General features: G+C 38.4%; 1 protein-coding gene across 4 annotated transcripts in view; it reads right to left on the bottom strand.

The window, feature by feature from the left end:
- Positions 1-15,412, bottom strand: part of Sptssb (serine palmitoyltransferase small subunit B) — a 28,919-nt gene extending 13,507 nt beyond the window's left edge. Inside the window, exons 1-3 of one of the 4 annotated variants that reach the window (XR_009226489.1) lie at positions 14,469-15,412; positions 3,151-3,246; positions 81-188 (exon numbers count right to left, since the gene is read on the bottom strand). The gene's annotated coding sequence lies outside the window, so the exon portion shown is untranslated. The remainder of the gene's footprint in view (positions 1-80; positions 189-3,150; positions 3,247-14,468) is intronic. The other 3 variants (XM_058578281.1, XM_046422985.2, XM_046422984.2) reach the window with 3 other exon arrangements.
- Positions 15,413-17,434: the final 2,022 nt, after the last annotated feature.

The following is a 17,434-nucleotide window of genomic DNA, read 5'->3' as shown; positions in this document are numbered from 1 at the left end:
TATATTAATTAGATTTTTATAGTTTTGTACTGAGAAGTGAGTTATTGAAAAGATATATATAAAAAAAAAGTCTTGCTCACAATTTAGCCAAGTGTCTTTCTCTTTTTCCTGGGGAGAGCAGTGTGGACATATCAATGCAGCTTTACCCTCCTCCTTGAGCTCCCCATTGTGTGGATGTTTGCATTTTCCTAGTGAAAAGGGGAAGGCTAGTGAGCTCAAGTTTTTTTTTTCTTTAAAATAGTTAACAATTATTCATTTCCAAAGAACTCTGTTGATTCTCAGAGAAATGTGATGAAGCTAAGGGCAACTGGGCAGTTAAAAAATATATGTATTTTTAATGAACATATTTTGTAGGCACTTTAACTATAAGCCTACATTGTGTAAGAGGAAGCATTCTACTCTCTGAAGACACGTGGATTTGATGTCAGGAAAAATACCAGAAGAATCTCTCCCAGACATAAACATATTTGGATTAGAGATATTGTAGTAGGGTGGATGGTGGCCACCAAAGAGATATGTCTATGTCCTGAAAGCAGCAAATGTGACTTTATGTAGAAGGAGGGTCTAAAACATGTAATTAAGGATCTTGACCAGAGCGTATCCTGGATTACCCAGGTTAGCTTTAAATCTAATGATGACTGTCCTAGAAGAGACACAGAGAGAGGGCCATGTGAAGACAGAGTCAGAGTCATGCCACCACAAGCCAAGGAACTAGTGAAGCTGCCATAAGCTGGCAAGGAAGAATTCTCCCAATGGCCTTTGGAAGAAGCGCAACCCTGCCAACACCTTGATTTTAGGCTTCTACTTCCAGAACTGTCATAAAACAAATTTATGTCATTTCCAGCCACCAGAACTGGGGTTACATGTTCTAGTAACCCTAGGAAACAAATACTGATATCCTTAAAAGGACTAGAACCTTATAAAACAGGACTTCCTTCAGGTGAGTCAGAAAAACCTCATCTTGGGAGTCCAGGATTCAGGCTATGCCTAGAGTCTTAAATCATGCCTGTTTCAAAGGTGAAGGAATTAATGTCCAAGGTCTTGTGGTGGTCACATGGGAACTGGAAGAGAATCCTGCTGAGGGCTGGATTGGTAGAGTGGTTGCACACTTGGGTGCTGGGTCTTGTCTGGGGTTGAATGCCACCCTCTGTCCTTACAAACTGTGCTGCCCTTGCTAAGGTACCCAGCTGCTCTTAATTGGAAAACAGAAATGATAATAGAACTTTACATACACTTGCTGGGAAGATTAGAAAGGATAAAACATTTAGACTGGGCATGGTGTTGCATGCCTATAATCCCAGTTACTCAGGAGACTGAGGTAAAGAGGAATGTCAAGTTTTAGGCCAGCCTGGGCAATTTAGTAAGACCCTGTCTCAAAAATAAATAAATAAATAAATAAATAAATAAATAAATAAATAAGGGCTGGTTTGAAGAGTTCAATCTCTAGTACCAACAACAACAACAAAAGGAAGCGGTAAATGAATATTAGCTATTATGATTATCACCACCTTATGTTGATATATGATTGCCAGATTAGGAAGACCAGACAAAGAATAAAAGAGAATGGGATCATTTTCTAAGGCAGAGCACATGGCCTTTATCACCTACTAAATCAGAAGCCAGGTTTAGAAAGATTATTCTTAAGAATGTTCAATTCGGGCATGGCTGCCAGAAGGGAGAACAGAGGCCTCAGCTACCTCTATAACCTCTGTTATTTGCTGAGCACCTCACATGTGCAACTAACAATTCTGAGCATTTTCAATGAACTACTTCATTTCAAAGATGAGGAAACTGAGGCATGAAAAGTTTTGTGCCTTGCTTATTTTCAGAAGCCAAGTTGGAAACCACATTGGGAAGCTATCTAAGTGTTCCTTCTGTCCCATCAACTACCCCTAACAAATGCTAAGCGTCCAACAAGTATTTTTTTGAATAGGCAAAATCAAGCTTCATTATCAATACCTTTATAGTAATACTGGAGTTCCTCATAACATTGTAATATAAGGAAATGGAGATTTCAGCACCATAAATCTCCTGAAACATCATAGCAAAAAGGAAAGATTTAGGGAACAACCATTTACAAGATAAATCTATTTCTCTTTGTCCACATTTTTACCCCTTTTCCACTAGCTGATAGGGTGCCCTTACTGTAGATGTAATAAGAGTGGGCAGACAGCTGCCAGGCGTGGTGGTACACCCTGTAATCCCAAGTGACTATGGAGACTGAGGCAGGAGGAGTGCAAGATCAAGGCCAGCCGGGCCAATTTAGTGAGACCTCATCTCAAAACAGAAAATAAAATTTAAAAAAAGGGCTGGGATGTAGCTCTGTGGTAGAGCACCTCTGGATTCAATCCCTAGTATCACATAAAAATATTAATAATAATAAAGTGGGCAGGCAGCTAGTGAGCTAGTGGTGGTCTATGTTTCTTATCATTCTACTTCCTGTTCTTTCTAAAGAATTAGAATAAACAAAACAAAAAACTAGAAAGAAAATGAATGTCCTGATATGAACACTGATCATCCTTATTGTTTTAGTTAACATTTTTGCAAGACAATGTCTTCATTTTACTGTACTTTTCTCTCAAATTGTCCTACTTAGTTAATTAAGTGCTTATTTAAACATATATTCTTCTCTGGTACTAAAGGCCTTCCAGGATAAGAAGCTGTTCCATCTAAATAAAAGATGAAGGATGTTGAAACAAGAGCAGTCTTTAAAAGCAGACCCATAAATAAGGCAGTAGCTGGTGCTATGTGATTCTTGCCTTGGCACTTGTGCTGGGATTGGCTTCTAGGTCAAGGAATTCTTCACCCAGAGGCCAAGGACTTGGTTGGGGGAGGGTGGCATGTATGAAACCCCAGCAATTTATACAAAGTTTGCATAGATGAACATTTTTCTGCTTGTTTCAAAGGACACTTTGAAACTCATGTCTATAAGCTGAGAATCAGTATTTTGAAGCCTTGTACTAAAGCTGATCGCCACATTTTGCTCCTTTATATCATCTTCAGTGCCAATATAATGCCCAGTATATTATACATGTTTGTTGGTAGCTTACAAGAGAACTAGAGGCTTCATCTTGTTAAAAATGTCATTTCATAGTCAAAAGGGTCGGATTTCTAAAAGCGAGATTCCATGATACAGTCAGAGGAGTTTACCTTCTCAGGAGCAGCCAGGTCTGGTTCTCAGCTTTTCTCCTCTTTGGAATGATCCTGTTAAGGTTACTTCTCCTCTCTGGGTTACTGTTTCTTCATCTGTGAAATAAAGATTTAAAAAAATAAAGATGCCTTCAAACTTTAAAACAATTCTGTTCCATGTAAAATATCATTAAACCATTGGGCCAGAAAATCTCCCACAAGAGTCTAGAATGTATTATAAAAACAAGGGATAAGCTGGCCTTACTTTAAAAATCATTTTTAGAGAAGTCACAGTTAAGGACATGGCATTGGCTGGTGATTTCCCAGTTGTAGTCTGAGAAGTATAAGATGCCACAGTTTCCAGGGTTGAAGGGAGGCCCAAGGGAGGCCTGCAAGAGAGAGTCTGTGAACACCCTCTCCCTACTTCTGTCAGGACAGCCTGCTTTTACTCTGCATAGTGCATTTGGCTTCTGGGTTTATTTGTAGAAAATATTTCTTGATTTTAATTGTCTATATTAATGTCATGGGACAAAAGAAGGAAAAAGAGACCTGGGTGTGATGGTGCACTCCTGTAATCCTAGCAGTTTGGGAGGCTGAGGCAAGAGGATTGCAAGGTCAAAGCCAGCCTCAGCAATTTATCAAGGCCCTAAACAGGTTAGAGAGACCCTGCCTCAGAATTAAAAAAAAATATGAAAGGCTGGGGATGTGGCTCAATGGTTAAGCACCTCTGGGTTCAACCCTCAGTACTGGGGGAAAAAAAAAGGCAAAAGCGATTAGGTAAATTTTTGCATTTAAAAATCTGTCCTTGGGGACTGGGGGCATAGCTCAGTGGTAGTATATGTGCAAAGGCCCTGTGTTCAATCCCCAGCATCAAAAATAAATAAGAAAAAATTAATAAAAATCTCTTTGAAAACTCACTGGAAACAGAAGCCCTAAGTCTTGTTTCCTATTTTGTCATTTATTAGCTCTTTCACATCAGGCAGGTCATATAGTTTTTTTTTTTTTTTTTTTAGTCTTCCTCTTCACATGTAGTACAATAATTGCATTGGTAATTGAGATAATTAAAAGAGATAACATTAGGGAAAGTGTTTTGTAATTGATGAGGCACCATAAAGATGGTTAATGATTCTTCAATAGTGTGCCCAGGGCTTGACATTTTTCTTAACCATTATAGCAATTTTTTTCCCCACTTGAATTAAGTCATAGAGAGCATGGATGATCAAATTTGCAGATGACTTCAGGTTATGGGACAGAAGTATCAGAGACAGAAATCTGCAGTGTTCAAGAACATCCAAGGGTAAAACTTGGAGAAAAAGAAAAGGTCTTGTTCTTTAGTCCAAAAAATTAATTGCTCAAGACTAGGATGGGGGAAAATTTGGCTTCAGCAGTTCAAGTAAAAAAAAAGATAAGGAATTTTTCTGGAATTCAAGTTTATGATGAGCCAACAGTCTTGTGATATGATTGATAAGTTAACAAATAGGTGATTCAATATGCTTGGAGAAGGCCTAGAAGGTTTCATTGGGAAGCTTTGAAACAATTTCAGGGGAAGAACCTGAGGATTTAAAAGACCCAATGTTCTCAAATGAAGTTACAGACTCTCATGGAGGAGAAGGTTTAGAGTTCCTTCATTGTCATCAGAGGTGAATCTCAGAAAAAAATTAGACAATGATTGTTGCCTATAGAAGGATCAGGGTGTAGCTCAGTGGTAGCATGCTTGTCTGGTATGTGCCAGGCCCTGGGCTCAATCCCTAACCCCACTAAATAAATAAATAATAAAGGAATGGGTTTGTTGGAGAGACACTGAAAGCTTCCTTAGGAAAATAGTTCAAATAGAGACTAGACAAGGCCTTCTGCGGTTTGCCATGAATCAGGAGGAAGATTTTAAAAAATTTTCACCAACTTCAAGATCATATTTCTACAGTAAAATTAAGTGTCTCATGGGAAGGATAGTTTAATTTATTAAAAGCCTTTTTTGTTTTGTCTTACTAAAAGGGTGTGGATTTTGAAATTGGCAAACTGGAACTTCCTCTTGTGTGATTTTCAAGATGCTATCTAACCTTTCTGAACATCATCAGTTATGTCATCAGTAACATGGAGGTGACTCATTCATTGTCTCTGCAGTGTTGTAAAGAGGAAGCCACACAACATTGGCAAAGGATGTTTAATTGTGCCTGATCTAAGTAAGGACCCAGAGATAATAATTTATTTTATCCCAATTATTATTATGTTTCTCCTATTTTTTTTTCATGCATTTTATTCCTCCCCACCCCCCATAAGAGATTCCTTTCAGGTGACTATTGAACCCCTCAGAATTGTGAGTAAAGTGGTGACTTTCATGAGTTTGGGAGGAGCAATTTACCTGGAAGAAGTTAGTAGGTCAGGTGGTACAGAATCTTGTTTCATGTCTGCACCATGTTTGTTTCCTCCTAAATGGAGGGAACCTGTAGAACCACTTTTTTTTTTTTTTTTTTGGTTTTAAATTATAACCTGATTTTCCTGCCCATCAAAACCAGAACTGGGCCAACCTGTTTGATTTTCTTCTTAGTTCAGAATTTTAGGCAATAAAACACCCTATTAAAATGTTAAAGCCCAATTTCACAATTGTGTAGCGGATGTGGTATCCGTAGTCTTCTAAAGAGTGAGAAGGGGAGGTAATTGGAGTACTGTGGTGAGTAATGTCTTCTTTCTAGGCCTCCTTTTTCTGGCCCTAAGTTAGTAAATTATTCTTCAGTAATGAGTTAATAAAGGAAGAGCAGTTTGCTATTCTTGGGAGATAAAAACACATGGGATCCTATTCTCTCAAGCATCCTGCCCAATATTAAATGAGACTCTCCTACCCTGGATACACTGTGTGAGAGTTAGTGTGCCACTCTCCCCACCGACCCCTTGGCAGTCCTTTGGTAAAAAGTTTGCATAAAATTTCCTAAGTTTTTCACTCTGGCTCTTAACTACTTTGTTTTTTTTTTTCTCTCTAAATATCAAATTTGTACTCCACAGCATTAACTACTCTAAATGAAGACTGTTCCCCAAAACCCAGACATATTAGAATTTTAAAATAATTCTAAAAACAAGAAACACACTAGAAACCATAACTAATCAAAATTGATAAATATTAGAGTGGGGATGATCATTCCACAGTTTGTTAACTTTTAAGCATTGCCTTATTATGATCAAAGATAACTATATGAATAGATTCCAAGACCGGATGGTAAATAATTTATTTAAAGCATTATAAGATAAACTAGGGCTATTTAACATATATTATTACAAATTCCATGAAAAATAGGTAAACATTTTTAAAAGCATATAATTTAGTGTTGAGTATTGATATTACGTGTGATTATTGAATGTAGAGATTGGGTCATGTTTTTTTATAAGGAGTTATTGAATTTTCTATTATACTGTATGGTATTAATAGTAATATATACAAATATTTATTTACCTCTTAGTATTGTTTATATATATATACATGCGTATATATGTACATATATACATACATATATATACATACATACACTAAGGTGGTATATAAATTTTTATTTTAAAGGAACAGAATTAATTTATTTATAGTTTTAAAATAATAAATCAGTCAGGTATGTTTCTTGGAGTTTATAACTGCTAAATACTAGATAAGAAGGCTTTTATTTATTTATAAATTTTGTGTTTACTATAGTTTCAGGCAATATGCTTAGCTTAAGAGCTTTTAGGAGAGAACAAATGTGAAATTTTTAGGAAAAAAAAACACTTCTTTATCATTTAACCTTACTAAAGAGATATAGGTCTTCATTATGTGACAAATAATGCTCCTCCCTCAGCAGTAATACTTTTAAAAAATTACTCTATTTAATAAGACTTTCACAACTGATAAATATTAAATTTTATATATAAATTCAATATTAGTGAAGGAAGGTAAAATAAAGATAGTAGCTAAGTTGGAAGAGTTTGTTGACAACTTTAAGAGAAATATTGTTACTATACAAATAGTCTTTGGTTTTAAGTAAAAGGAAGAATGTGCTTGTTTATTAATGTTCTTGACCACTGTTGAAACCATATTTGCTGTTATGAAAATAAAATATCCCCCTGAAATGTCCCAATAAAAACTTATAAAATAATAATATAAAAAATAGACATCCATGATTTTACCATCTTAAAAAACGTGTATGTATAGTTGGCATTTTGGATTTTTCTTTGCATTTTTAAACATTTGATTATAATCATAGTATGTGTTTGATTCTGTATTCTGATCTTTAAAAAATAAATTGTCATTATATAGTTTTTTAAAATCACTTTTCTAATGATTGCATTAGCCTAATTTTAAGTTACCAAGATTTATTCAATGCTTACCACAAATATTTGTTGAGCTGCACCATGCTAGGCACTGACAAATACCTATGCGGACTATGGGAGAATGGCAGAGGATGTGCATACAGTGTATGAAAAAAATTGAAATCTTGGTACTATTATTACCCTAGAATCAAGCACTTAGGTGTGTTGTTCATTTGGTTGCTAATTATCAGCTGAGGAAGGTAAGGGAATATTTCTATGTATTTGTGTAGATACTATGCCAGGTTTAAATCTATTAAAGTTAAAAAAGCTTTTTTAAAATTCTCTCTCCAAACAGATATGTAGTGGTCAAGTCCTAGTGATAACAACAGAAAATTTTGAGACAAAAGAAAGTTTCTTCCTAGTCAATCAGAAGAGCTTCCATTTATTGTGGACCTGGGCTTGTGGGCCAGGATCCATTCTGGATAACTGACACACTTTCTGTCATGTCTGATTGCTGGCAACTTGAGCTCCCAGAGCCATCAGAGGCTTCAGTCTGAGTAATTAATTATTATTATTATTTTTTTAGTAAGACATTCCCTATAGCATACCTTTAGTTAGGGAGGAACCCAAGGGTATTGTGTCTGACAGAAGTATAGGGAAGCATTAAAGGTACTAGATTTTCATATGACCACAGGTTAGCTTTTCGTGTCATTTAGAAGGTAATAGATGGGTCTATATAAGGAGTCACATGATAAATTCTGACTAAAGGTCTCACACAGAGAAGATTATTAGATTTTCAAAAGAAGCAAGAAGGCAATTCAATACCTTTAGTTTTGGATAAGTCTCAATTTCAAATAGGATTTGTTTTCCTTTCACTTTCTTCTACATCAGTGAACATTCACTGACGCTTATTGGGCATGACATTCTGTGAGGCACAGTGAGTATGTTCCAGAACGTAAGCACGAATTGGTGCTTTGTATATCCATGGGGGTGGGGGGGATAGATGTGAGAGCAATCAGGGTTTTATTGCCCCAGAAAAGTTGCTTTGGACATATCATCTTGAGTTTTTTTTTTCTTCCCTTTTCTTGTCCTTTTAATTTTCTTGTTCAATATGCTGCTTTTATTTATTCCCCAAATTTCTTTTAATCTTTTCACAGATCTTGAACCCAATGTGATGACTTTATTACTGACATCCCTTTGATCTTATAATGGAGCTGAAAGAGCTGAGATGCAATACTTGAATAGCAAATTGTCGCCCTGGAAGTTGTTATTCTATACTGATAATAGTATAGATATTTATTGAGCAATTTATGTTCCAGAACTTTGAAAGGCACTTTATAGGTATTTCCTCATGTAGTCCACTTAAAAGAAGGATCATTTCCATACCTATTTTATCAATAAAGAAACTGAGGCATTTGGAAATTTTTTAAAAATGCCCCAAAGTTTCATAATAAATACAGAGCACACATCGTTAACAATCTGCCAGGCTGCTTTTCTCTGCAAAGAATTCCGACCACAACCTGGCAGATCATCCATCTGTCTGTCCATCTGTTTATCTTTTCATCTCTCCATCCATCCATCCATCCATCCATCCATCCATCCATCCATCCATCCATATACTTGGACATCTAGCCATTCAATCAAGTATTTAGCAAGGATGATGGAGGGATATAAATTTTAGTAAAACAGACCGTCACTGTCCTCGGGCCACTTTCTAGAGGAGAAAGGATAATTAAGTGGGCATCCCTGTATAGTTAGTGCCATGACAGGGAATTTCTGGGTACTCTGAGGGCATAGAAGAAGGCTTGTATAGAAGAAGGAGGTGTCAGGACCAGGATAGGAGGTTAGAAAGTTTTTACTCTTATCCCCATGTTCTTCAGCTATTTTGTAGCAAAGGCATATTATGTAACCTCTAAAAAAAGTCTTTGAAACTCAGTCTTCTTTTGTCTTGTTCCCACAGTGTCTGGCACATAGCTGCTTATTTAAAATTTGTTGAATAAATGAATGAGAATCCTACTGCTCCACTGTAACAATGGGTCTTTTGACTTATTCTATTTTTGCTCTGAACATTCTTAAACACTTCTCTTCCAGCCTTGAAATGAATGCTCCCTTTGGACTTAAAACTTAGTCCCTGCTCCTTTTAAGCCATTATCTAAAAAACTGTATTCCAGGAAAGCTGCCACACCCATTATATTTTACTAGAACAAGGCCTGGTTGGGTACCTTTTAAATCAGGTGCCGAGTAGAAACTCTGGGGCCATCTGGTGAAGTGGAGAGTCTCTGGTTGCTTTTCTCCCTCATCCCCCACTCCATTTGTTCTGCTCACTCTGTAGTTCTGAAAGATTTGTTCTCCTTTCACCTTTCCCACATGGATCTTACATTTTTCTTCTCAATTTCTCTCTCATTCTCACTCTTCAAAAGATGTTAGCTTTGGAGAATCAGATTTTAATTGTTTATACACAATCCCTTGGAAGACTCCAAGAATCCATGGAAAAGTTGGAGAAAAAGGCCAAAAGGAAACTGAAAGCCTAGACTGATTTCCCTGAGTGAGAATATTTGTTCTCATGAGGTAGTCTTCTATTTAGGTTGTAATTCTTCAGAGCAGGTGTTGGGTAGGCTAGGGCTTCCTTGTGTCTGCTTGGAATGTTTTGGAGATAACATAATGTTTTACTTAATGAAACAATGGAATATCTAGGGAGAAAAATAATGCTGGAAGTTGAAGCCAATGGGAAGGGAACACTGAAACTTTGGGGGAAGACAGAAGTTCATTTGGAGGTGGCAATCTTTGTTGCCTGAGACACAGAGGCCAGGTTTGTGCATGATCTTCACATTAGATTATTATAGAATCTTATTTCCTAGCCTGATTCCACAGTTCAAAATTGTACCTCATTCTCTTTTCTCTTTTATTGGTTCCAGAGTTCTTATTTCTTTCTCATATCCTTATATTCACTTAATATTATTATTGTTATTAATGTCTGAAGCCCCTGCTCTCATTTAAGTTCCTTCAAATAAGGAGTTTTTGTCTGTTATATGTATATTACATACCCAGGGCCTAAAACTATCCTGGTGCAGTGTAGATAAGCAATAAATATTTGTTAAATAAATAAATTATTAATCCCCATGATGAAGGCAATATCAGCATGGTACACTCTTCAGAGCATAGGTATAGAAGGATAGGCCTGTGCTGGTGAGAATGGAAAATCCTTGAAGTTTCCTGAAGCAGGTAGACTGAATCCCTAAAGCTAAGAGCCTGGTTTGATTCAGTTTACTCATAACTATTCTGCAAACATGCTTCCCACCTCCGCGGGACTCTGAGACATACTGACTTTACACTGCTATTTCTGAACAAAGCCTTATCATCCCGTTTGATGATTTTTAATGCAGGATCAGGAAGCTTGGGGAAACTCAAAACATAAGGGATGAATAGAGGAATGAATGAATTATTTAGGGGCTTCCCCTGCATCTGAGATTGTCATGATCACAGCAGATTCTTTCCAGCAGGGACATGGCAGAGTGGATGCTCCCCTGGCTCTTCCAAGATTCCAGCTTTCAGGGTCAATCTAGTGTAAGCAGAACTGGGCTCATTCGTATGGAAGACAAGTTCACTTTTTGCTGAGATTCAGGTAACTCCCTCTCTCACACAACACAACGTGGGCCATAACAAACTCAACAACAGACTTAAAGAACTGATAAAGGATTAGACTTTTCTAAAAGCAGGAGGAGCAACTGGCTTCACAGGTCCTAGATTAATATAATGAATGGGTGAGTCCAAAAAGATGTGACATTGCAAGCAAATTCTCTATAGGAATAAATTAATGGCATCTGACTTATTTCCAAATAGAAGAAAGCTTGGGCAGGTGTGTAAACCTATGCAAATCATATAGCTATGCAACACCTGTGCTACTTTTAATTATTTCATATATTTTAATGTGGTCCTTTGGGGGGAAAGAAATCCTCAAGTAAACTATTGGTCTAGTAGTGCACAAAGATTTATGAACTTCAAGTTTAAACTATTGGTCTAGTAGTACACACAGATTTATGAACTTCAAGTTATAAACTTATTTGCTCTTTTAATTTCCTGGACAAATTTTTAAACTGCTTTATCGAGATATAATTTACCTAAACTCAATGGTTTTTAGTAGTATGGCATTCACAATTACACAAACCATCACCATAGTCGATTTTAGATCATCTGCATCATCCCCAAAACACACCCTGTACCCTTTAGTAGTCACTTCCCATTCTCCCCAACAATGGAGTGGGAGGAATCAAAACCACAATGAAATGCCATTTTGAAGTGGTAAAAGTTGTATTTCATTGTGGTTTTGATTTTCTTTGGATTTCTCCCCCACTGGAGTGGGAGGAATCCCACTCTAGCCCTCAGCAATAAGTAATCTACTTTTTATCTCTATAGATTTATTGAGTTTGAATGTGTTACGTAAATTAAATATACAATATGTGGTATTCCTTCACTTAGCATAATCTTTTCACTATTTATCCATGCAGCAGCATGAATCAGCTACATCTTTTTTATTGCTGAATAATATTCCATCATTCCATTCCATACCATATTTCATTTATCTATTCATCACTCAATGGATGCTAGATGTGTTTCCACTTTCTGTCCTACTATGAACAATGCTCATGTGAGCATTTGTGTACTAGTAATTCTTGTATAGATACAACTTTTCAGTTTTCTTGCATATATGCTGGGGAGAGGAATTGCTGTGTTATTTGATAAATCTATGTGCAACTTTTTGAGGAACTACTGAACTATCTTCCACAGAAACTGTATCATTTTGCATTCCCACCAGCAATATATAACAGTTCCATTTTCTTTACATTTTTTTAATTTTTATTTTTTTCCCCCTTGTACAAGGGGTTGAACCCATGGCCCTGTATATACTAGGCATGTGGTCTACCTTTGAGCTATATTCCTAGCCCCAATTTCTCTAACACTTGCTTTTACATATCTTTTTGATTATAACCATTCTGTTTGGTGTGAAGTGGTATTTAGTTGTGGTTTTGATTTTCATTTTCCTAACAACTAATGATAGTAAGGACCTTTTCATAAATTTATTGGCCATTTGTATATCTTCTTTATGGAAATGTTGATTTGAATCCTTCACCCATTTTAAAATGGGTTATTTGCCTTTCTGTTGTTGAGTTCTTTGTCTTCTGCTGTAAGAGTAGGGTGGGAAGAAAGAAAGTCTCAGACTTCTTAGTTGGTCTTGCCTGAAATAAAGCTTGTGCAACACAACTGCCGTGAGGATGTACTGCAGCTCTAGGCTTGGTTCTAGGTTGTGAGAGAGCCCTGTGTTCTTGGCTGTTTTTATCTACCAGAGTAAAGCACCATCCAGCCGGGGTGGAGCACCATCAAACCCAGCTGGAGGAGGGTAGGGAAATGGACTGACAATGGGCTCAGCTTCAGATGTTATAAACTCTTATCTTTCTTACTGAAATGCTAGAGATTGTCTTGAATTGTTATTTCTTTATTTGCTATTTTCCCTCAGGCTAATGCTGAGATAATTTTTTATCAGTTATTTTATAAGGAGTGGATTCACATAGCTTTTCACACCACTATTCTGGAGATTGAGTCTCATTTGGATACTTTTAAATGAAGATTTTGCTTCTGTATACCTGGTGATCAAATAGATATAGTAGAAACAAAATTTGCTATAGAATGATAAAGGATAGTTTTTATAAAATATTTGCAAATTTATAAACAGCAGATTAGAAAAACCTATGGAAGTTGAGGACTTGTTGACTTTAAGCTTCATATCCACTAAAGTTTTAAACTGTCTATGCATTTGGCTTGACAAACCATTCTTAATTTGTGGTTATTGAATAGTTGTAGAGAAATATTTGAATAGGGAGCCCATATGCATTTCATACTAAAGTTTGTTGGTGGTGGTCTAATGATCTACGTACAAAGTCATCATGGCTGTTGAAAGTCATGAACATGAAGGTTATCTTCACAAGCATAGGAATAATTAAGATGCATAAATCAAGTTATTAAAACTTCAAGATTGGGCTGGGGTTGTGGCTCAGCGGTAGAGCTCTTGCCTAGCATGTGTGAGGCGCTGGGTTTGATCCTCAGCACCACATAAAAACAAATAAATAAAATAAAGGTATTGTGTCTACCTACAACTTAAAAAAATATATATTTAAAAAAACTTCAAGATTTATATATAAATTTTAAAAACTCACAAAAATATCATGCATTTCTTAATTTTTGTTTAATTTAAAATAACTACTGCACCATAAAGTCTTTTATAAAAATGACTTTCCTCGCTTGCCTGATGCATTTATTTGGACTTTGGAGACAAAGATGTAAATGTTACATTTAACAGTTTCTCAAATGTTTTCTTTGAGCATGGACTGGGCTCATCTGTGAATTGACAACCAGTTGAATGCCAGTTTAGTTGAAAGGAGTCTAGAAACCTGTTCATATTTAAAACTCTTCTCTGTCTAGCCTCATCCCCTTTTTCCACCCTAAGGCAAAGTTAACCATATAGTTCTTCTTGGGCTTTGAAGTTTGTTTACTTATGAATGCTTACTTATGCATCTTTGAGACAATATAATATTGCTTGAAAATCATAAGAAAAATGTTAAAATGCATTCCTCCTTGGAAATTCTTCACCGTTTGACAGTTGACTTGTTTGTGCTATTGCCTAAAGTAGCTCACTGGCCGAAAAAAAAAAAAAAGTACTATATAAGAGCATGAAACTAGAAAGATGAATATTTAAGAAGGAAACTGCACATCCCAAAGATATTTCCCTGAATCGTTACTAATGAATCAGGCAAAGATAAATAATGAAAATAATTTTATTTTGGCTGGGAAAGTTTCAATATTAAAGTTTAGTTTCTGTTGAGTGACACACCTTAGTTGCCAACATAGTAAAAGGCAAGTGGAAAAACCCATTCAATTCTTAAAATTGCAATGATGTTAAATAATAAACTGATAAACTGCATTAAAACTCACTATTACGTCCCCGCTCCCCGCAATAAAGACAGAAATTCTATCCTACTAACTACTTTCCAGTCCAAGTAGATATTTTGGAAGATGCTTACCTCCCAGTCCCCAGTCGGGTGTACCTCCCTGCGGCTTTAGGTGAGCTCGGATGCTTTGGCTCCTCCCCAGCTGCTGCGAGCTTCCCTCTGCGCGGGGCGCCGCGGAGGCTCCAGGAGTTAGGTGTTCAGCCCCGCCCTCTGCACTATTGCTAAAACTCCAATTCTGCCAGACTGATTCCGGTGATTAATTATTGACAAAAGGAAAACACTCTTACGCAAACTTAGGTCCAACCGCACGGCTCCCAGCGACTCCTTCCAGAAGAGAATGCCGGTTGCACCACTCCCCTCCCCCTCTTGCTCTATGGTCCCAACTTCCCAAACGCTGCCACTCTGTCCTGGGAGATTAGGCTCGTCCTCGGAGGAATGCAACCCAGAGACTTCTACATTTTATAATTTGGTTTTCTGTAGCTCTTTCGCACTTCTCCCGGGACTAGCCTCTCAGGAGAGGGCGCTTTCCCAGTGCAGGGGAAACCCGGGCTCCGAGAGCAACAGAGGAGGCTAAGGCGTCGCTGTCACCTCCCGGCTGCTGCAGTAAAACCCCGAGCTGAGGCAGGGATGGGGAGGAGGGGATTGGGAGGCGCCCTCCCCCTCGCTCGGTCTGGGAGCCCCGACACTACCAAAGGGGCACGTCCTTCGGTGGTGGTGGGATGGTGGTGGAGAAGGGTGGGGAGTGATGGGGATGATGAGGAGGAGGAAGATAAAGGGGAGGTGCAAAGGTGAGAGCTCTGGGGCTTTTTAACCTAAGGCCACGTTAAAACGTTCAGGGAAAAGCCTGCGCCCCGCATCCACCCGTCTGCAGACTTCGACAAGAGGTCGAAGAACGCCGGGTATCCGTTCAGCAGGACTGCGGTCTGAAACTCTGCATCAGGCTGTGAAGTGAGCCCAGGACTTGGGCCAGGGAAGCAGTAGGCATCCCATTGCATCTGTTTGTCAAAACCGGGAAAAGAGAACCCTTTTAGAATTGGCAGCTAATTTTGGTGCCTTTGAACTGGCAAAACGCCTCTCCCCGCCCGACTCGCTCCATCCTGCCACCTTCCCCCAGGTGGCTGGGAGGTTAATGGTTGAAAAGCTCCCCCGACTCCAACCTCCCCGGGGAAATGGACGGATCGTGCCTGGGGAACTTGTGTGTGCTCACTCACAAGTGCAGAGAATTAATTTGGGCCTGACTGCGGCAGGAGGGCAAATTGAGAAAGAGGGCCCGGAGCTGCGGGGTGGTGCAGAGACGCTCGGCGCCAGCTCCCGCGGCTCCCGGGGCTGGCATGCTCTGAGCTTAGCTGGGCGCTCAATTATCTTCCCAAGGGGCCGCGGGACCCGGAGGAGCATCTTCCCTGGAAATCCGCATCCAGAACACCATTGATTCCTTCTCTACAGAGGGCAATGCTTAAATTTGACCCCGCGGCTGCCTCCTACGGGCTCAGAGGACGTGGAGGCTCCTCATCCTATATTTCCGGGGCCGAAATTCTTTCTGTCCAAGGCCTAGGGGGGTCTGGGGGCGAAAGCCTCCTTAGATTAATGAGCATTTGGGTAGCATCTGCCATTCAGCCTCCACTGCTGAAGGAGGAGGCATTGCACATGCTCTGCCAGGGCTGATTGTGATGAAGCGCGAATTTGAGCTGCTGGCAGGTTTTTTGCTGGTTCTCAAAATACACTTTCATCAGGTTCCAAACTGCCAGTGCTACGAAGAGGGAGGCTCACGTTATTGGACGGTGGTGTCTCAGTGCTGGAAGGGAGGGTGTTTCCAAAGGGAGCTGAAGGTGGTTGGAGCAGGGAAGGGAGCCAATAGAAAGAGCACCTGCTTGGAGCCTGGGTTAGCCATTTTACATAATTATGGTTTTTCTTCAGCTCCTATGTATGTTAGCAACCACTGCTCCTTTTAAAAAAAATTTTATTTCTTTATCATTTTATGTTGGCCACATTCCTTATCTCTTGGCTTCCCCGACACACCTTGGAATGTTGGCAGAGCAGATATGACTACCCAGGGCATTTGATAGAGGAGGAAATAGAAGCACTGAAAAACGACTTGCCTAAGGTCACCAAGCCCATCTGTGGTAAGGCCAATACAATTTATACTAGTTTCTAGATCTTATTATTCATTATCTAGTTTCTCCACTGGATTATGACATATACCCCACCCCCAACTGTGATTGTACATCTGTGGAATGTACTAATCAGAAGTAGATCTTCCTGCTAAAGGTTTGTGAAATGGGTAGGAGATCTTGCAACTACTCCAACTAGAGGTTGGGGGAAACTGTATTTAGACTATTCAACATAACCTTAAGTAGCATATATGAGATTTAAACACACATAGGCATATCTTTATGTATATATTTGCGCCCCCAAATGGAGAATAGATGCTATTTGTTTTTCATACAAAAAACTAAGTCACAAAATAAAGGTCGACACAACTTAAAAGGCAGAATCATACTACATTACTCATCAAAATATTATGATAAAATTAACAACACAATTTATGCTCATTGCAATACAGTTGGAAATTTAAAAATGCTTTAAATATGGATTAAACAGCCAGGTGGGGTGGTACAAACCTGTAATACCAGTGACTTGGGAGGCTGAGCAGGAGAATCACAAGTTTGAGGCCAACTTTGGCAAGTTAGCAACATCCTGACTCAAAAATAAAAAGGGCTGGGGATGTAGCTCAGTGGTAGAGCATCCTGGGGTTTAATCTGTGCTATAAGCAAAAACAAAAACCCAAACCAAACCAAACAAACAAACAGACAAAAAAACACCACACACAAATGGGAAATTACAAATACTTTTGAAAATCAATATTTTTAAAAAGATTTTTTTATATTTATTTTTAGTTGTAGTTGGACACAATACCTTTATTTTGTTTATTTTTATGTGGTGCTGAGGATCGAACCCAGGGCCATGCATGTGCTAGGCGAGTGGTAGAGTGCTGAGCCACAACCCCAGCCCGAAAAATATTATTTTAATTGTACAATTTT

The sequence above is a fragment of the Marmota monax genome, unplaced genomic scaffold (assembly GCF_021218885.2).
Source record: "Marmota monax isolate L192 unplaced genomic scaffold, Marmota_monax_Labrador192_F-V1.1 WCK01_AAM20220418_F8-fsc00175, whole genome shotgun sequence".
Lineage (NCBI taxonomy): Eukaryota > Metazoa > Chordata > Mammalia > Rodentia > Sciuridae > Marmota > Marmota monax.
The sequence above is the reverse complement of the archived record's forward strand: the minus strand, read 5'-3'. Positions and strand labels throughout refer to the sequence as shown.